We start from the raw sequence: 22481 nt of genomic DNA, 5'->3' as shown, positions 1-22481 counted from the left end.
AAGGGTCAAGCAGATTTAGTGGCCGGCCACCAACTGATGGTGTCCTCCTATCTGTGTACAACACAACCTTGTGGTTAAAAGTCCAAGAAAGTGGGTCCAAGGGGTTCAACATTAGCTCGGAAAGAGGGGTTCAAAAGGGTCAGGTGGAATTACTGGCCGGCCACCAACTTTTAGGGTCCTCTCATGTGTGTACATCACAAATATGTGGTTCAAAGTTCAAGAAAATGGGTCCAAGGTGTTCAACATTAGCCCGGAAGGAGGGGGTCAAAAGGGTCAAGTAACATTAATGGCCGGCCACCATTTTTTAGGTTCCTCCCATGTGTGTACATCACAAATATGTGGTTCAAAGTTCAAGAATGTGGGCCCAAGGTGTTCAACATTAGCCCAGAAGTGTGAAAAACGGGCGCCGGAGGGCGTCGGAGGATGTATAACTGGTTGCTGCAACAATTACTGGCCTCTCCCCCTTCAGTGACCTCCCCGGTGATAAAACAGAGGTACCTGCCAAAAATGAACGAAAACTGTTGCAAAACGAATGCTCGGGGACCAAAACGCGCAGTTCGAGGTCCCAAAAATGGGCTGTCAAGCACCGAAAGTGGCGTTCGGCCACGAAGTGGGTTTCTCAGCCCCCAGTGTCCTTCAAAAGGGAGTACAACGGAAGTATGCCAAAAATCAGAACAAACGGAGATGGTTAGGCGGTCCCGAACCGAGGCACACGGCCTGACGGCTCCGAAAACTGGAAACCGGACTCCGAAATGGGAAAAAAATGGCCTACGGCCACCAAATGTAGCCTACGGACATTGAGAGATGGTCTACGGGACCTCTCCCTTCCCTCAGGAAAAGAAACAGAGAAAATTGAGTCTGGTTCGCAAACCGAGACAAGGCACAGGAGAGGGTTCGGAAGTCCGGAGGCAGGGCTCATGGCCGCGACTCTGAGACTTTTGAACGAGCGCGATATGAAATATCACCAAGCGCTCAACTGGTGACGTTTAAGTCTTAAGGTCGGTCAAAAATGCGGTGTCTACACTGTCATACAAAAACCACAATCTAAGCAAGCCATAAAAAGCCTTTGACAGTAACACTGAAAGTACACTTGTAAAGATTTTCATTCATTTTCTACTTTTTCTAGTGATTCCCAATGTCATTTCTAACTAGGTGCACTACGAGGTTCAACATCAGCATTGTCACGACCCGAACCCGCCCCTCTGGGTTAAGGCCATAACCGGCCAGTAATCACGAGATTACCTACGACCTCAAACCAAATAAGACAAAACTCATCAGAGTAAAAGGGGCCAAACGGAAACAATTTTAAAACTTTGTCCATAGAGCCGTGCTTATATGCACATCATAACATTCCAGACATACATATGTTAATAACTCACAACAGAAAGTATAGTAACATAAGTACTGTACAGACAAGATCATTCAAATCTAAGTCAGCCAAGCAAAATTACATACAGACGTATTCAAAACTTTGCCAACTTGACAAAATGTAAATACATGACAAAAGGGGCGAAGACGGGTCTCATACGTGAGACACAAGGGCTGACTCTCTCAAAACCTTAGTTGTTCCGTACAGACTTCACTGAGGCTGGGTCTAGACTTCTCTTGGCTCACCTACAAACACATGAATGAGCGTGAGCGATAGCCCAGTGAATAATATCAAATAAAGAAAATACATTGGAACAATGTACATCAAACGGCCTTGGGCCCAATTTACATTTTAACTAGTATATACATACATAGACACATGTAAGTTAAGCAACTGAGGTTCCAAACACATCATACGGCCTCGGGCCCAATTCTTTCATTTCATTGTCAAACTATTACTCGTGTCAAACTGGCCTTCAGCCTTTTCAAACTTTCATATCAAACTGGCCCTTAGGCCTATTTACACTTTCGTATCGAAACGACCTCTGGCCCATTCATTCATGTCTTGTCAAAACGACCTTTGGTCCATTCATTTATGTCAAAACGACCTTCGGTCTATTCATTTGTGCCAAAACGACCTTCGGTCCATTCATTTGTGTCAAAACGGCCTTCGGCCCACTCATTCATGTCAAAACAACTTTTGGCCCATTCATTTCTATCGAAATGACCTTCGGTCCATTCATTTCTGTCCAAACGACCTTCGGTCCATTCGCTTACGTCAAAACGGCCTTCGGCCCATACATTCGTGTCAAAATGGCCTTCGGCCCACTCATTCATTTCAAAACGACCTTAGGTCCATTTGCTTACGTCAAAACGGCCTTCGGCCCATATATTCGTGTCAAAACGGCCTTCGGACCACCCATTCATTTCAAAACGACCTTAGGTCCACTTATTTTTATCGAAACGACCTTAGGTCCATTTATTCATATCGAAACGACCTTCGGTCCATTCATTCGTTCATGTCAGACTTTTGTCCACAATCCTAATTAGCAACTCATAAAGCTTATAAGGGAATAAATAGTTGGACATTGCTAAGCTTTCAAATATCGATATTACTCACAGTGATCGGCTTGTGGATTTGCCCTGGAGCTTGACCCTACACATTTCATGAACACAAAAGGGGTCACTAACAGTTCAATCTATTCTTTGATTCACATATTCCTCTTTAGGCTTTATCCTTATCTCATTAACTCATTTACAATGCTTAACATATGCCTAAGAGTGCTTACAAGTGAAAGAGAACGGAAAACGAAACACAGAACGAGAATACAAAATTTCAGAGAACAAGGTCCCCGCTCAAGCGTCAACTTGCCCGCTCGAGCGGAACCTTAAGGCCTGTAAAAGTACTGGTTGCATGAAAAATACGCTCGAGCGTGGAATAGAGAGCTCGAGCGGAAGGCCTGTCTACAAAACTCCCCGCTCGAGCAGAAATCCAACTCTGCAAAAAGTGCTGGGAGCACGATTTTCTCACTCGAGCGGCACTTAACCCGCTCGAGCGGACATAAAAAATCTGGGTTTTCCAGATTGAGTGCTTGAGCTCCAATTCAATTTTCAACCAACAAATCATGCATGTTATGGCTCAATTCTCAAATATAATTATACTAACATGATGTAGACCTTAAATCACAACCCAATGAAGCTCAATTGACAAATAATTCACATGAATGCCCCAATCTCCCATCAAACTCATTCTAACATAACAAATTCATGCATTCAAGCTCATATTCTCATGAATTGTACATGCATGTGCCATATAACCCTTACTCTCAACTTAGATGATGAAAAGGTAATCAAAACATGAGCTTCAACTACAAATTTACAAGGATCATACCCTTTGAGCTCAAACATGCCATATTCAAAGCAATTACACACATGCATGCACATATGGGTCTTTATTACCATAAATTCAACTCAATTTCCTTATGATCAAACTAATCCATGTTCTTGACCCTCCTTCAAACTTGAATTCGCAAGATGATAACTAAAATACATGAATTACTCACCAAGGAGCTTAATCTTCCAAACTCTAGTCAATTCTTGGACTTAATCTTCAAGATTTCCAAGCTTGAGCCAAAGCTACACAATCCTCTCCCTCTCTCTCTCTAAGGCCGACCCTCTCCTTTCTCTCTTGAGTTAGCATCAGCCAAAATGATATAAGGGTGAGGAATTGATCATAATAAGGCCCCTATTTAGCCCCACTCAACACATTATTTCATTATAAAATATTTGGGCACTTAATTAATCAATTTAATCGATTTAATTTGACCCAAATCAATTTTCAATTAAATTCCACCGTAGGCTCTACAAATTACGCCAATCACAATGGCGCAATCAATTTCGGGTTCTATGGCCGATAGGGCCCTCAATTTAATTCCCAAAGTAGTTTACTCAAACAGATATTCCTACAGTGAACAGATACAATTGTAAAATCACATATATTCACATAATGGCACATAAAGTCATGTTGAACACATATTCATATTCAAATTAAGGACCAATTTAGCATATTACGGAACAGGGGTATCACAAGCATCTAGAGTTCCAATAGTTACATAATCATAATTAGTTAGCCATGAAGGGAATAGCTTATGCTAGCCATAAATAGCTGGTACCTAGTGTATAGGAATCAGCCGTTTCAACCAACAAATGTTGCAAAAGCAACATACTTTTCTAAATAGAATGTAAACATAACACTAAAGAAAAATATCAGAAGAACTAATACCCTCCAACCTATACTCAACCCTAACAGTGAACAAGAAAACTAACAAATACTCCTATTTGTGCTACTTTGTTGCATTTTAGTCACTAGAATAATTTCAATTTCATAGATCAAATAAAGAAAGGTCACTAGATTCAAATTCGGACTGCATTAATTTCTACCACTAGACTATATGATGAACAACCAACTTCAATAAGCGAACCATTGAAAATAATTATACCATAATGTTCACACTTTAATAATGGTATTGACAAGGTGAGATCATACTCAAAATCATTCAAATAGAGCAGTTCAATTCCTGTCAATATAGAAGGAATTTTCGAACCATACAAAATAGTGATGCAACTAAAATCCTATATCTCTCAAAATCTTAAAATACCAAGCAAGTGCCGAACAACCTTGTAACCAAATCAGCTTTGAGATTCTAAGATACTCAATTGCTAGAGAAGCAACCTACTTCTAATAGAAATCAAACAAAAATCAAACCAATTTTGGACATGAAGAGCAATGCCATTTCATATAAATCAAACAATTCAACCAAACCCTTTTATGAAATCAACACAAAATTAAACTAAAAAAATCATATAAACCCTAGATAAAGTGTGAGAGATAGGAAAATAGGGCAACTCAGAGAGAGAGAGAGAGAGAGAGAGAGGGAGATGATCGAGAGTGATAGAGAGAGAAAGGGAGAAAAACCTGTGATTTGCAGTAGTGGAGGTGGTGATTTGCGGTAGTGGCAACGTGCGGCGGTGGTGATGTACGATGGTGAGGTGGTGACCATCACTGAACGTGCATCTGGTTTGGTGTACTGGTCTGTGTGTGTTTCTGAGATAGAACAAGAAAGGATCTGTGTGAAAGAAATAAGAGGAAAGGGTGCCAATATTTCCCTCTAAAAAAGATTTCCCTACCTTTAACAACTAGAAAAATATTAGTTGACAAATGTAATCAATAGCTACTAAAATTTTGTAGCTGTTTGTTTAATATTGGCTTCTAAAAATCTTTTTGTCGGCAATAACTACCCATCTACGACTATAGTTTTTTAGTCACTGATGGTTGCAATAAATAAGCCTATTTTTGGCGACTAACAAAAAATTTGGTTGGCAAAAGGCTGTGTACGTCAACTAAAACCATAATTAGTAGCCTAAATTGTAAACAAATGTACTAAAACTTTTTTAGTCCCCTATTGATATATTTTAGCGACGAAATATTTTTTTAGTCGCCAATAACTAACATATGGCTACTAAAAAAATGTGGCAACTAAAAATTAAATCATTGCCGACCAATAGGAAAATTTATCAGTAAAGGTCTAGCTTTTTGCAACTAAAAATGTTTTAGTAGCCAAAAGGGGTTACCAAAGGTGCAGATTGTTGTAGTGTTGTGTCACACCCCACTTTTTAATCGGATATCATTACCAAATCCTTTATTATTGTACAATTTCAGAGCTAACATATGGAACTTCAATACATTAATAAGGACAATTAAGTAAAAGTTCTCTTCTTCGAATACATAACGAATGCAACATAAGTTGTAATTAAATGAATTGCCAGCGGGCTTACATCATTACATATAAGAGAAAGGGTTTAACCCTTTTTTTACAACAATGACATTCAACCAACAAATAAAAGGCCCCGTGGGCAACAGATAATGAAAATCCTCGACCTTGAACCACCTCTCGATATACACCTGAAAAAGGATCAGCAACGTGGGATGAATATAAAGTCCACTAGGGATCCCAACATGATCCTAAACAATAACAACATACAGATAGCTATGATCATGAATGCTTTAAGTCATACAATATACATAAGTATCGGTTAATACATGAAGATATACTTACATAGATAATTTCCTCAGAAATGTTCAATTTATTCTATAACACAACCATTCGTCTTTCCTTCTTCTTGTTACCATTTCAATTTTAAACTCACCCGACAATAATTAGTTTTCAAAACAAATCCATAGAATCTAATTACGTTTTCTTTGATTAACAAACTTACACCAATTTCATTCTATAATTTCCGATTAGAAGTAACCCAAACGAACATGAAGACGATACATATAAAACACTCCTCACATAACCATATAAGACAAGTGACATCCTCTACGCAAGAATCATCACTATACATGAAATGTATAATGAGAACTGAGAATAATAACGAGAAAACTAACTACGCTCTACCTGCCTCAAGCACGGTAAGCCAAAGATACATCTTTTCAATACTCACACCAATTTACCAGTCACTAGTTGGAAGGTAATGGTACCTCTGCCAAGTTCTCTAGGCGCTAGCTGGAAGGTATTGGCACCCCACATTCTCAGCGCAACCAATTTTCTAGGCACTAGCTGGAAGGTAATGGTACCTCTTATTATCAGCACATGTATATTTCCAACCACCGCAAAACTCACAAATATAAATAACCCAAGTTTACTACACACACAAAATCTATTCAACAACACAATGTCATCCTCCACCGATGACCAAGGACAAAACCTCTAAGCAAAATATATAAGCACACGAAATATGATAACCCGATACTTACTTGACCTTAAGTCCAACAACGATGATAATTTCAGCGGTTTTAAACCCAACCTCAAGTTCATGTTTGCATTTACAATACGTCATAGTTTCTTTCTTTTGTTTTTTGTTTTTTTTTCAAAACCAACCCTTTTATTTTTTTCTCCCCTTGAAATTTACATGCCCAAGTCCTTTTCCTTTCTAAAAGCCAGTTGTCACATTTCAATAAACCTCATTCTTGAATTCCAAGGCATAACCTAGCTTAATTCAATATGATTATTTGAATAAGTTCCAATACAAGAATTAATTTCCCTCTTTATGTTAACAACACAATAACACAATTCAAATTATCAAAAAACAAACGTTATTCAATTTTATCTCTTTTTAATTCATTAGGTCAAATGTGAAATTAGGGCTTTTTCTTCATTGCCACATAAACAAGTTAATCTACCCTCTAATTAACCCAAACAACAATCAATTCCTCGATTTCTACTCCAAACATTCAAACCCTAGTGTGGCTTGATTTTCTTGCTCCTTTCGGATACGATAGCCCTACAATTCGGACTCCTGTGGTTCAGAATCTGATTTCACAAGTGCAATGTGAAATAGATAAACACAAATGAGTCCAAGTCTGACAAATGTTTTGAAAAATCGATTTTGAATAAAAAATGCCAAAGCTGGAACGCTTTGACAGACTACAGAGTCGCCATCTAAATATTTTTTTGGGAAATTTAGGAAACCCAAGACTTGTGCCAAAGGCCACTTATCTATCATCACCAAACTGTCTTGGTTCGGGAACTTAGGTATGAGAGGGCAAGGTCATGAGTTGAGCACCCCATTCACCCGATCAAAGATCGGCCTCTACTAACTATGATGTGATTCTTATTTACATTATATGCTGTTGTTCTAGTTATTATGCTATTCTTACTATGTGTTGCACACAAGTATAGACTAATTTGCAAAAGTTGGAATACTTTGATTTCATGTTTGTTTTGAAAAATGTTTGAATATGTACTACTTGAAAAAGTGATCTCATATATACATTTATCAAGTTATCCCAACTTAAGCAAAGAGCCTCCATCCACAGGCATTCAAATAAGTATATCACTTAATCGCTTAGCCTCATGGTATTACGCTTGATATGGCAACAACCGCACGCATGCAATATGCTAAAGCACAAAATACTCACCTAGTACTCCAAGGCAAGCCAAAGAAGATGAAGTAATTAGAAGAAATGCATGGTCCTAAACAATGCAATATGACTAACGCAACACATGCAAAAATGCAACTAATAGGTTTGGTTTATTTAACATGGCATATGAATCAATTTGATAGCATGCGGTGGAGCACGTATCCACATAATTAATGTACGACCATAAAGTTAGAATGATGTACTGAACCCAATGCATGCAAGACAAATGGATGCAAGTTATAGAAAATGCTAATTAAAACATGATGCTCTATGCTATCCATAATTAGTGAGTAAATAAATGGGAGAAAAAAATGGAGGTTGGAAGACATACACATTATTACATTTTTGCCCCCATACAAGAGGGTCCAAATAAATGTCCTAGTTTAAGCTAATTATTACAAATTAGAATTAAACTAACTAATTGGTTACAACACGGAATCAATTAACTAAGTAATTAACTATTACAAGTTCAAAAAGAATTAACTAAGTAAGCTAATTAAAATCGAGCGGGGGTCAAGGAACCATATGTGTCAATTTGAACATCCTCCTGGAAACGCCTCTGTTTTGCTGCCATAACTATTTTGTCTGTAGAAAATACTTCTGATTTTGCCTTAGCTTCTGCTCTATTTTGTAGGAAAATGACACTGCTTGGCTGAAAAGCGGTGGTCAGCCGACCGGGGAAAGTGGTTAGCCGAATTCCACTAATTTTGATACTGCCCTGCTGTATTAGAAAAAAATAGAGTAGAAACTGAGTGTTTCCAAGGAATGTTTATCCTCTTTGCCCCTCCCTATCATGAAATAGATCGAGGGAGGGATAGAATCGGTTCACAAATCATCAATGGTAGCAAGGTTGTTGCATGATAATCCATGGCTCGATTGGGCAAAGGCTCAATAAGTGAAAATAAAAAATCAACAAAACCTCATCCCTCATGGAATTGATCAAGGGAAGTGGTAGACCTTGAATCTTGAACCATTACCATCACTAAAAAAATATGAAATAACTCAAGATTCAATGGGTTCAATTAACGTCCGATCGAACCCAACTTAATTTTGCAACTCCAGTTGGTAGCTCGAAAAAGGCGTGGCTCGAATGGTCCGAGACCAAACGACATCGTTTTGGTGTTTTTTTTTTTTCGTATTTTTTCCCCATTTTCTGAAACTAAAGAAGAAGAAGAAGAACAAGGAGCTCGGTTTCATCAACATCAACAAAATCTTCATCAACATCATCATCATCATCATCAACAACAATTTTTTTTTTATTTTTTTTTACATCCAGAACAACTAATATATATATATATATATATACAGAAAACAACATCAACATCATCACCATCATCATCATCATCATCATCATCAATAATTTTTTATTTATTTATATTTTTTTCAAATCCAGAACAACTAAAAAATATATATATACAGAAAATAGATTCAGATCCAGAACAACTAAAATATATATATACTCATCATCTCCAGATCAACATCATCATCTTCAGATCTGAGAAGAAAAAAAAAGAAAAAATAGGAAAGAATCGGAGATCGGAGATCGAAGGCACCAGCGATGGTCGGTAGCGACGACGTCGATCGACGACGATCGACCCTCTTCTCTCTCTCTTTCTCTTTCTCTTCCTCCTCTTCTTCTCTCATATCTCTGCTCTCTTTGCTTCAGCTTCAGACATAAAAGGAGGAGGAGGAAAAAAAAAAAAAAAAGGAGCCCAAAATGACGTCGTTTTGGGCTGTTGAGCCATTCGGGGCAAGGTGATTTCGAGCTACAAAGGTATCTTATAGCATTTTAATCCAATTTTATTGCCTCTTTTACTTACCTTTCTATTCATTAATCATTTTAGTCCAAGAATGAGAACTAAGTCCACTAAATGGCGAGAAGTGTCAAACAAGAAGTTGTTTTGAACATGAGAGAGATGTAATGCCTTGGTAATGAATCTCCAAAGAGATTAAACCGTTAAGCATGGAAGGGTCTCTTTCCCAAGCTTAAACAACACTTGTTTGAAATGACTCTCAAAAAAATAAAAAGCCAAGAAAGGAGGGCGAGTGCGGAGGTGATTATGTGTAAACATAAGTATGGAAAGCATGAAATGAATGCTATCAACTCAAATATGTTGGTAACTAAGGCCTAAACCACCAAACCTATGAGGACCCTTACACTACAAGCATACTATACAAAGCATGAATGAAATAAACACAATAAAATAGTCCTAAAACTCCCAAAAATAGTGTTGAAATTATCCTGAAAAAGCTAGAAAAAGTAAGCCAAAAAAAGGGAGAAATTATGCTAGTAAACAGGCTTAAGGAGGGGTGACTAACCCCTCCACTTTTGCTACTTCAAAACCATTTTTTTAGCCTCTGAAAAACTCTAGAAAACAGTAGGAAATAATTGGAAAATAGATGGGAAACACAAGGGAAAATCATGGAAAATAAGACTCCAGGAATGGTGGTTTACCCCTTTACCTTTGATAGTTTTAAGCCACAAGTTTCAGCCCATAAAAGTAGTGGAAAAATAGTCCAAAAAGAGTAAGTAAAGATAGGGAGGAAGTAGTGTAAAGAAGTTGGAAGTTATACCTCTTGAAGAGGAGTAACACTTTGATTCACAAATCAACAATTTCTCACCCTCAAGTGTTGAAATTCAAGCTCAAGAACCTCTGCAAGGAACCCTAAAAATTTGGTTTAAGGAGTATAGATAGGAGTGTATAGGTTGCAAGATATATATATATATATAGAGAGATATTTTCAAGAATTTTGCACTTTACAAATTTTTCTAACCTAAAAACATAAGGTATGGCTCTCTATATGTAGAACAACTAGTTGATATCATGAAAATATCTGTATTGAGCCAGCTAGTGTAGTGCATACAGATGAGGGGATAGCTGATAGTAAATATCTGTTCTACCGGAACACATGGCCGGCCGACCAGGTGGGGGACGACCGACCACTAATTTCTATGTTTTTCATAGGAAATCGTCGTAGGTTTGCTCCATGCTCTAACCAAGAGATGGGAAGCATCCCTGCCAATATATTATCCCTTAGATAGGTTTTATTTGTCGATTGCAGCATTAGTTTTAGGGTTTTGGTGGCTTTGGTTTTCATGCGCTTACGTCATATGGGCACATGTTGTCCATTTCGAATGCTCATCAATGTTTTGCATTAAATACAATGGTACGTTCTTCGAATGAAGTGACGTGTGCATCTAAGTAGTGCGCAGTTTCCCTTCCTCTTACACAAATATGGGTTCAAATCATTACTTTGATATTTGTGATCCATTTGACAACATTTCGCACCAAGACATCATTAGGCATTAACATCTATGCTTTTGGGGTTATTATTTTTAGCATTCAAAAAGCGTCTTGTTCATCACTCTCCATTTGGTTTAGGTTTCCCTTCCACTCCCTCCTTTGTGAGGATCTTTCTTATTACGAAGTTCCCCCCATTCTTACTACACACTAACTTCTTCAAGATTGTAAATGGGATATTATCCCTGAATAATCTATTGATCATCGACCTAGGTTTAAGAGACCTTCAATATTATTATAGCCTTTTTCAGTCTACTATTGGAGCATTTTTTTTTTTTGCCTTAAAGAGTCGAGATCGGGATCACTCCCTAGTTCAGATCCTTCCTGGTTCCTTCTCAATAGATGCGGAAGATATCGTCATGGTCTCAGGGAGTTGGGAATTCGCTTCTCTTGATTTTGCTCTTGGTGCTGCCACCGTGCCCCGAGTGTTAGGCGCAGGTAACATTTCGCATACTAGATTTGTCGACTTTTATCTACTTTGTCTTTATGAATTCTGACTGTAGTTCTCCTTTCTCTCTTCTCTTCTCTCTTTCTCGCTCTCTCTCTTCTTTTATCTCATCAGCAAGTGAGTACTTATCGACAAGACAAGACGTGAGGTATCAATCTTCCAATTCTTCAACTATTTGGAGATTTAAAGGAGTTGTCTCCCAATCAACCGAGGTATTGATCGACCAATACCTTTCTCGAATTGCTCCAATTATACTCTCTCCTCCTGCTCTCGTTGTTATTGTTGAGGCAGTTGAAACTGCTTAAGAGCAAGAACCATTATTGCCTCTGCTGCTAGTGGAGTTCGACCAACTCGAGAGTATTGAACAATTTCAAGAGGGTGTTCCAATCCCTGTCGAATAGCTGGGCTTTTATGCTTCAGTTATGATGACGCACTACCAGGGTTCTAGATAACCCAACTTGTCTACCATATAAATCTGAGAAGTGGATCAGTGTAGGGCCCATAGGTCAGCAGAGCACTCGCTTGAGGAAGTGCCTCCCTCATGCTACCATTGCCTCATGGCGGGTGAAAGTCAAGCGGAGGCCTCGTCCGAAGGTCCTATTGAATATGCCTTTTAACTGATGGTAGGAAATCGTGCGCTGAATGAACGAGACTCCGTCTTTTAGGAGATGGGTGTGGCAGTAGCCATGACCCAAGGCATGTGCATCGTTGCCGACATCTAGTAATTGGAAAGTCTGTTCAACTAGAAGGTCTTTGGGCGTGGAATCCATGACTTGGTTTCGCTCTTTTCTGCAGTTGATAATCTTCTGGAAATTGTTATAAGCTTAATCTTTGGTTTTGATGCCTTAGGCGATCAACCTATTTATGGTAGTCGATGTTCGAGTGACCAGGGAGAGGAATCACCGAGAGGAATACAGCAAGCAGCTAGGGGTAGATGTCACCTAAGCAGAAGAGAGAATCGCTATAGCTAAATCCTGACAAATAACTATCGATGAAAACTTCCAAATTGTAACCCAATAACTGAATTAACTGAGAGCTAAACTTGCAGCCACCAAGGCCACTTTGAAGGAAGTCAGAGCTCAGCAGTCAGCTGATGTGAAAGAGGCCACTAAGGCTGCATGGTGTGAAACAGATGCCACTTACCTCGACTAGATGAACAAAATAGAGAACTTCTTTTTTAGAGATAGTTGAAGATCGACAATGAGGCGAGTTGGATTGGCCAAGTCCTCCTTTCTATTTAATCAAGTCCCTCTGTCTAATCCCGATGTTCCTATCACAGCTGAGCTAGAGAAGTTGTTATTCTCTCTCTCTCTCTCTCTCTCTCTCTCTCTCTCTCTCTTTTGGCTAAGCTCCCGACCTTGGTTTTTTTTTTTTGTAGGTAGCCATGATTTTGCATTCTCGTTTTTTTTTTTTTTTTTTTTTAATGTAAAGAAGTCTCTTACAATTAATAGAATGAGTTTTTCTAAGAATAGTACCAAACCTTGCATTTATTCATTATGCTTGTATGTCTAGCATTATTTCATTGTGTTTACAAGGCTAGTGGTAGAACTTTTTTCAAATGTAGTGCATTCCATGGCATTGGGAGAACATTCCTTGGCAGATCGGTGAGCTCATATGTGCCTTCTCCAACTATGTCGGTGATTTGATATGGTCCATTCTAGTTTGGTCCAAGTTTCCCATAGGCTACCTTGCGTTCACTCGGCAAAACATTTTTTAGATCCAAATCAACAATGCTATATCTCCTTTGCTGAACTCTTTTGTTGTATGCCCAAGCTATCTCTTGTTAATACTATGCAAGGCGGATGGATGCTCTCTCTATTTTTTTATTTGGATAGATCCAGCTCTTTGATGATTAAATCTTCATTCACCATTTTCTCTACTAGATTGACTATTTCTATAGGGAGTTCGACTTCAAAAGGGATAGCGACTTCCATTCTATATGCTAGAGTAAACAGAGTCTCACTTGTGGCCATTCTTGGTGTAGTTTTGTAGGCCCGGAGTACTATTGGAAGCACTTCAGTCTATCTTCCCTTTGCGTCCTCTAGTCACTTTTTCATCCTATTCAAAATCATCTTGTTAGATGCTTCTGCTTGCCTGTTGCTTTGTGGGTAGGCAGCGGTAGAATAGTAAGCCTTGATCCCATATTGTTCGCATAGCTCCTGATATAATCCACAATCAAATTGTGTGCCATTATCAGATTGGAGGGCCCTTAGTATGTAGAACTTGGTGATGATATTTCTCCACACAAATATTTTAATATCCACGCCCCTAATATTTACTAATGGGTCCACTTCAATCCATTTAGTGAAGTAATTTATGGTGACAACCAACCACTTCTTGTTACTAGGCGCCTTTAGGATAGGGGCAACCAAATCCAATCCCCATTGCTAGAATGGCCATGGATTCACTATGAAGTTAAGTTCTTCTGAGGGTTTCTAGATGGTTGGTCCGAACCTTTGGCAGGCTTCAAACTTCTAAACAAATGATTAGGCATCCTTTTGCATATATGGTCACTAGTATCATTGGGTGAGGGTCTGATATGCTAAAGGTCTACCCCTGTATGTGCTCTGCAAGATCCTTCATGAATTTCTCTTAATAGTCCGTCTACCTCATTTGGGTGTACCCATCTGAGGTAGGGAACTCAATATGACTTTCTAAACAACCAATTTTCTTGATTGAGCCAAAAGCGCATAGCTTGCTGCCGAAGTCGATGTGCTTCCTTCTTATTGTTTGGTAGTATCCCTTCGGATATGTACATCATGGTGAGGCTTATCTAGTTTTCACTTGGTTGGATGTTCATGACCTTAGTCTTTCCTTCAATACTTGGTGTTCCAATGATGCCGATCTCGAAATTTTTTTTTCCGCATCTGGGCTGATTATGAAGGCTAGGCTAGCTAGCGTATATGCATGACTATTTTGATCCCTCTCTACCTGCTATATATCGAATGAGAATTTCTCAGCTATTGCCTTTGCCCTGGCCAGATATTGCACTATTCTCTCATCTCGAGCTGAATATTCTCCATTCAACTCCTTCGTCACGACCTGTGAATCACAGAAAACTTAGATAGACCTCACCCCGAGTGTTCTTACAGTTACAAGTCCATTGATCAGGACTTCATACTCACATACATTGTTTGTTGTTGGGAAGTTCAGCCGAGTTGAACATTCAAGTACTACTCCACTTGGAGTGGTTAAGAGGAACCCAACTCCTGATCCTTTGCTATTTGAGGCCCCTTTGCATAATAAGATCCACAGTGCATTTGACTGGCTATGGATTTGGCTCCTCATCCCCTCTATCTCTTGCTCGGGTGTGAATTCTGCTATGAAATTTGCGAAGATTTATCCCTTAGTGGTAGTTCTTGGTTTGAACTACATGTCATATTGCGCGAGCTCTACTGCCCATTTGAAGATTCTTTTTGATAAGTTTGGCTTGTGAAGATTTTTTTTTTAGCAGATGCTCGAATTACACAATTATGAGATGAGCCAAAAAATAATGTAGTAACTTTCGGGAAGTTGTTACAAGCTTCAAGATAAGCTTCTCAAGGGATAGGTAACTCATCTCCGCATCGAGCAAAGTTTTTCTTACATAGAACACATGTGATTGTTTGCCTTACATTGTCCTTACGAGTGACGGGTTAATGGTATGATCGGTGACCGCCAGATAGATGTACAACGTCTTTCCTGGTTTGACACTAGTGACCAAAGGAGGTGTTGCTAGGTATTTGTTTAGTTCTTCCAGTGCCCGATCACATTCCGATGTCCATATGAACTGTGCTTTCTTTTTCACTAATTGAAAAAAGGGTATACAGCGATCAGATGATCGACTGATCAATCTATTGAGCGCAGTTGCCATCCCTATAAGTATTTGGATCCCTTTGACTATCATAGGAGGAGCAATGTTGAGCAGAGCTTTCGTTTGATCGCGGTTTGCTTCTATCTCCTGTTGAGTGACGATGTAGCCAAGGAATTTCCCTAATCCTACCTTGAAGGCACATATTGCTGCATTTAATTTCATCCTTAACCTTTGAAGGATTTCGAATGCTCCCTGAAGGTCTTCCAAATGATCACCGCTTTCTCGAGACTTGAACACCATATCATCAATGTATACTTCTAGGTTTTGCCCTATCAGGTCTTGGAACATCTTTGTCATTAATCACTAGTAGGTCGCCCCGACGTTTTTTAATCCGAGCGACATCACTTTATAGCAGAACAATCCCATGGGAGTGATGAATGGCGTCTTTTCTTGACTGTCTAGATGTATTGCTATTTGATCATAAGAAAAGTCGTCAGGAGCATGTTCCACGCATCCTGAGAAAAGCCCCGGGGGACAACGATCCTAAACACTGCTTAGCGTAAAAGCATAACTGATACAAGATAACACAAGATTTAAATAAATGCAATATGTGCGATGATATGATACATGTTACAAGCAATGTAGTGCATGATGCTTAGGGAATGCAATAAACAAGCAAAGCGGCACTTTAAAAAGCACCTCATGGGGTGAGTGGCGATGAACCGCTCTACTCTGACATGGATCTCCCCCTTGTGTTCTTCGAACTCTTACCTTCAACTTACAGTTCAAAGGCCCTCAAATGCTGACAAGGGGTAACCTCTGCATGTAGAAGCCACGGATGCCGTTTGTCTTCCTCTTTGATCATATTCACAACTTTCCCTATTCTCCAACGGGCTGCCATACAGATTTCAAGCCGACGATACACCCCTGGGTATTTAAACCAGACTTTAGTCTCGAAAATTCCAAATCTTTGTGTTCTAGGCATCGCCATTTGAACTCTGGTTTCCACCATCGCAGTTGGTCTCCTAGGAACTCATTGAGAACACAACTAAGACGCCTTTGGCAGGGAATGGTACTCAGGGAGAGCACTTTTGATCGCCATTCTGGCTTGAAGCAGGCTTGAGCTTGAGCTTCAGGTAGATGTACACTTATACTTCAGAGCATTGACAAGGCCTGGGGAGGTATATCCAGAATGCAATCTCAGAATTCTCTGAAGTTGAAACACACTAAGATGCTCCGATTTTCCCTCTTTTCTTTTGCTTTGCAGTCCGGAACCTATATAACTTTAGATAGGTCCTTGTTCTATTGTTCTCACAATGACCTGGGTTGAACCCTGTGGTTTATGAAAGAAAGAATCCTGTTTTGTACACCATGTTGGGAATGACACAGCATTCTGAGCACAAAACGATTTTTTTTGAAATTGAGATTGAGAATGAGTTTTTGGCCGGATATTAAGCCTACGATTGACCACATTCAAAATGACTCAACTAAGGGAAAGACAAGGTAAAAACAACACAACTGTTGACACTTGTTGAAATCAAAATGACTCAAAACAAGAATCGAGACAAACAAAAACAACAAACATAACACTCGGATATGTTCCAATGGCGAGAGACCTCTTGTTTCACGGGGAGCCTGTTTCTCCGTATATTGTTTCCCACCCTTTCTTAATTGTGATTCTCACATCACTCTGGCACTCAATCTATTTTCTCTGAAAAGCCCTTTCCTCGTTTTTTTCTCTCAGCGCACATCTCTCTATTCTTTACTCTCTCTTATTTTTTATTCCTTTGCTGGGTGGTTGATGGATAAGCAGGAAGTTATGGGCTCTTGCCCCTAGTATTCTGCTAGATTCTCCTTCTTTCACTCACAACTAGTGAGCTTTCCCTGAGCGAGGTTGTGATGTAACTAGATGTGCAGCACTGCAACTAACATCAGTTGACAATGCCCTTGGCTTAGCTTGGCCGAGATGAATTACAGCATGTCCCACCAGCCAGGCATACAATTGATTGGTCTCATACATTGTGTTTTCTACGTCCTCATTCCGGGTCAGATGCCAATTTGAGCGTGATTGTCCAGATGAGGGAACCGAATATCCAGCTCCATTTTCAATTCGTGCTTCGCACTTGGCTTGGTATCTCGTTGCTTAGAGGATGAGAGAGTCTTTTGGCCTCTACTGTTAGCTTCAGTTGCGCCCTTTCTGGCGAATGCATTAATAACAGGGAAAAGACAAAAAACCTAACTCAACTGTACCCCTAGTTCATTATTTTGACAATTTTTTGATTTTGGTTTTCTGCTAAAACAATTTTGACCAATATGAGGGTTAGATTAACGTGCTTATTCGACTTTCTGCTTTGAAATCATGCAAGTTAGGTCGTGAGCACTGAAATTTTTTCTTTCTTTAGGTCCAAGAAATGGTCCAGTTTTGGAAAAATGGAATAATTTTCGAGAAAACTAGTCAACCTCACTAAAAATCTTCAAAACTGTTTTTTGCAAATGGCCATTGCTCAACCAACATGGAATCTACTCTTGAGATGCACAATCTTAGATCTGAATTGGATTTGTCTTGCAGCTGAATCTTGTAACGGAATAGGATAACTGAATTTGAACGAAGACGAGCCAATTTGCACATGGATAAGATAGCCGAGTGGAATAAGGATCAGCCAATCAACATGGATGAGACCAGCAAGCTGAAAATGGTTGGGGCCGAACTTCAGGATGAAGTTGCCTACGTATCCCAAAGATGGGAATCAACTCGTATGTAGTTCCGGGGTTAAGGTTCACATGGGTGTTGACACTCTCCTTTTCTTTGTTCTTCTTTTTTCTTTTTCTTCATTTCCATTTTTTCATTCTTCTTCTTTTCTTTTCTTTCTTTTCTTGCTCTAACTTTTGCCTGGGTCACCCTTCTAGGTTTTTCGCCCAACGAGCCTCTCAAGGATAGAAAAGTTTAACTTTTCCATGTTGATCGATTTTGAGATCTTGAAGGCATTTGAATCCAGGAGAATGGTTGTTGTTCGTTGATTAAATGGTCTTGATGATGTAAGAGCCCATCGAATTGGGATCTCAATTTTCCCCTAGTGTTGTGGATAGGAACTAGAGTGTCCTTGAGCAATAATTTATCTTCTCTCAGATTCTTGGATTTCGCTTTCTTGCCGGTCTTCATTGGTTAGCGAAATGACCCATCTTTGAATCTTCGAGCATTTCTGACCTTTTTGCCCCTAGTTGAAGGGCTACTTCTGATCTAGATGTGCAAGCTTCCTTTGACGACATCTGACCTTCTTGATTTGATCTTCTTGCCCCTAGTTCAAGGGTTGCTTTTGATCTGGCCATAGGAGCTGTATATTGTGATTGATCGTTGAACATTCTGAGTCTAGGTTCAAGGTTTGAAAGCAAAAGGGGTCGAGTCTCGAGGCCGAGAGTGATCCTATGCTGCACAATCCCGAGATCTATTCCAAGCATGTCTTCACAGGACCACGCAAAACATTTTTTGAAATCTTTTAAGAAAGCGACTAGTCGCTCGCGCTCTCCTAAAGACAATGTAGAACCAATCGGGATGAAGCCAAGATCCTTCTCAGTACTCACATTAACAAACATGATCTTATTCATTAATGGCTTAGCATGCCTCTTTTTCTCTTAATTGATCAAATTTTTGCAAATCTCGAGGAATTCCTCCCTTTTTGTTTTCATCACAGTGTTAGAAAAGTTTTGAAAGACTTAGGTCAATGCAATGATTTCAAGGCACAGAAAAAGTAGGTGAAAATCTCTGCCTTTTCATTTAGAACTTTTGGCTTAACTGGCTCCATGATAGAAATAGACTTAAAAGAAAGACCGAAAAGACAAACAAAAAAAAAGAAAAAAAAGAAAGTGATGCCCGAGTTAACACCGCCGAAATCACCAACCTCCTACATAGCAAGACTGACTCAACTGACTCAATTCAAAAAGACTGACTCAATACAACACAACAAGACGGACCTAATACCCAAATCAGAAAGTATAATAAATAGCATTTTCATATTGCTCAAAACAGTGCGTTCCATCCACCACATCTGGAGTAAAATGAGCGCCATCAGCAGGTGGTTCATCCCCCCGATCACATAGTCATATTATCCCCTAAGTTCATCGGCCTAGTACCGATAGACTTTGCAGGACCTAGTGCGACGATGACCTCATTGTCAATCAAATCTTGAACTTCATGGAGAAGATGATAATAACCATTAGTGTCATGACCGGTATGTTGATGGAAGACACAGTACTTGGCAGCATTAAGCCTGGCTAGAAGGTGATCCGGGAGAGGCCGAGGCTCAAGGGGTTTGAGATGTCCTTGTCTTATAAGGAATTGGAGAGCTTTGGACAAAGTCATGTAGAGCAGATTGAAGGTGCGGTTACTAGTTCTGACAGGCTTGACAAAGGGCTTGGCAGGTGTTGACTAGGTTTGATGATCTCTTCCGAGTGTAGGATTGGAGCTGAGAGGGTGTTTCTAGTACAACAACCTTTTTCATGGCGTATCCCTTGATTCAGAATGCTCTCATCCTGAGTGGCAAAAGTGTCATCCATAGTCCTTGTAACAACTACGAGCACTTGCTGTTTGTTTAGCCCTTCGGCTTTCAAAGCCTTAACAGCCCACTGAAGATGTTCATAGGGACCAATGCCTGCCCCTACCTTGTTCTTGCCATTTGCCTATACTTTCCCAAGGGATTGGCCTTTTTCCAATGCAGTCTGTCCCAAGATTGGGGAGCCCTTTGACATGAAATTCCTGATATGTGATGTGGTTAATGACAGAGCCAATATCCCAAAGGCTAGATCTGCCACAATTCTTTGGAAATCTTCGATCATGCTCACTAACTCAGAAATAGTAGGTTCATGGGTTTGAGATGATTAGGGTTTGAGTGCATCCATCATGCATAAGTCCATGCTGACTAGATTGAACACCTCAGGCTTGGGTAAATGGGCCGGGGTGATGTATATGATGGGGTTGCAGGTGGATGGCAATGTATGGATTAGATTGAGATGTGGAGGTGACGAATCAATGGTGGCCTAAGGTCCTTTTGGTGGAGCTATGATCTCTTCGTCAATAAGATCCTGAATCTTATGAAGGAGGTGAATGCAATAGTTTGTATCATGACTGTGCTCCTGATGATAGGCATAGTATTTAGCCGGGTCATATCTTGGTGAAAGAAGATTTGGAAGGGGTCGGGGTTCTAGAAGCTCTAGGTGCCCTTTTTCTCGCAGCATTTTCAAGGCTTGAGAGAAACTCATGTAAAGAGGATAGAAATTTCGGGCTTGGGGCCGAGTTGAAGTGGTCAGTCTTTGGCTATTATCAGTAAAAGGGCTTTTGACAGGCACGGTGGCAGTGCTTACTTCTGAGTATTTCACAGCCGTGCTACCACTGGTGGTAGCATTGGAATTGCAAACAACATTCTTCCTCATAAGCTCATTTGCTTTCACAATGAGCCCTTGTTTGATGGCATCGTTGATTTGAACCTCAATTTCATGGAGGTCTGTATCGTTGAATACCATTTTCTGCAATGTCTCAAGTTGCCTAACCATATCTTGCTATAGTGAATCCACTAATGGCTGAAGACGGATCAATAAATCCTCTAGATTTTTCGAAGGCTAAGCCATGATAGGGGTAGATAGTCGTGCTCTGAACAGAGGTGATCCAACTGGTAAATATCGAAACAGTGGATCCGGTAAGCCTTGGCTGGCCTTTCTTTGCCTTGCCTCTAGCGAAGAAAACACTGGTTGCCTTTGAACTAAATCTCTGACCTGACAAAGTCTATCAATATAAGTCCAGAGTACCCAAGGGATATCAGAGCCTTCTAAAGTTATAATTCCAAGACTGCCTAGCAAAAAAGAAAACAGGCAGCACCTCAGCTCAATTTCACTAGAACAGAGATGATCACGGCTGAATGACTGTACTCCATACTGAATTCTACCTCAAAAACTGATACCCAGACTTGCAACTGATACATACATTCCTGTAGAGTTTTACTCTAAAAGCACATATCAAGCAAGTGAAAGCCAAAACACCGCTATAATAGGGTAGGGTTACCCTGTCCAAATTTCGTCAGGAGCTAGGTTTAGCTATTCAAGAAAAGTGTTTCACACAATCTTGCATTTGAGTAAGCAACCTGTCCTAGTTTGGAACAGTCTCTATGGATTCTGATATGCAACTAGGTTGATTGGTCAAAAAGGGTACCTCAGCAAGACTACCTAATATACCTCTCACACCTAACATCGAGAAGTGAGAGGAGGATCAAACGGTACAGCGGTAGTCCAAATCCAAGGGTTGTGTTCCCATCGTGGTAGAGTCCGCAACCGGTCAGCGCTTCTGGGACACTTTTCCAAGCAAGCCTCTGGCAAACCGTTCAAGAATAGCAAATGGAAAACACTGTGACTTAGGCGCACCGCTGCAAATGCAAATACAAAAAAATACATAAGTGTAGATAAAATAACATATCATGAGTTCGAGTCAAGTTTTTTAATTCACCAGCGGAGTCGCCAGAAATTGTGGACTCGTCTTTTTCTGCGCCTTGTCTTTTGGAAATGTTTGAAAGAAAAGGCCTCACAGTTCGGACTCCCGCCGCTCTGAATCTAATCTCACAAGTGCAATGTGAAATTGATAAACACCAAATAGTCAAAATCCGGCAAATCATTTTGGAAAATTGATTTTAAATCAAATAATGCCAAAATTGGACTACTTTGCTAGATACAGAGTCGCCACCTAAATATTTTACTTTTGGAAAAATTTAGGAAAGCCTAACTCGGGTCGAAGGCCATGTGCCCGTGATCACCAAAGTTGCCTCGGCTTGAGAACTTAGGTACGAGAGAGAAATGTCATGAATTGAATACCCCCAGTTGTCCGATCAAAGATCGGCCTCTACTAATCATGATATGGTTTTTATAAACAGTATGTGCTCTTGTTCCGGTTATTAAACTAGCTTTACTATGTGATGCGCACATGCAAGTATATACTAGTTTGCTTAATTTGGAACAATTCAACTCGTGTTTGTTTGCGAAAATGGTTTGAATTTGCCACCTCAAGTGGGCTTAAAGTTGCGGATTTGCCACCAAACATAGTGGGCTTAA

This window comes from Camellia sinensis, chromosome 9, assembly GCF_055761805.1.
Source record: "Camellia sinensis isolate YWXY chromosome 9, ASM5576180v1, whole genome shotgun sequence".
NCBI lineage: Eukaryota > Viridiplantae > Streptophyta > Magnoliopsida > Ericales > Theaceae > Camellia > Camellia sinensis.
The sequence above is the reverse complement of the archived record's forward strand: the minus strand, read 5'-3'. Positions refer to the sequence as shown.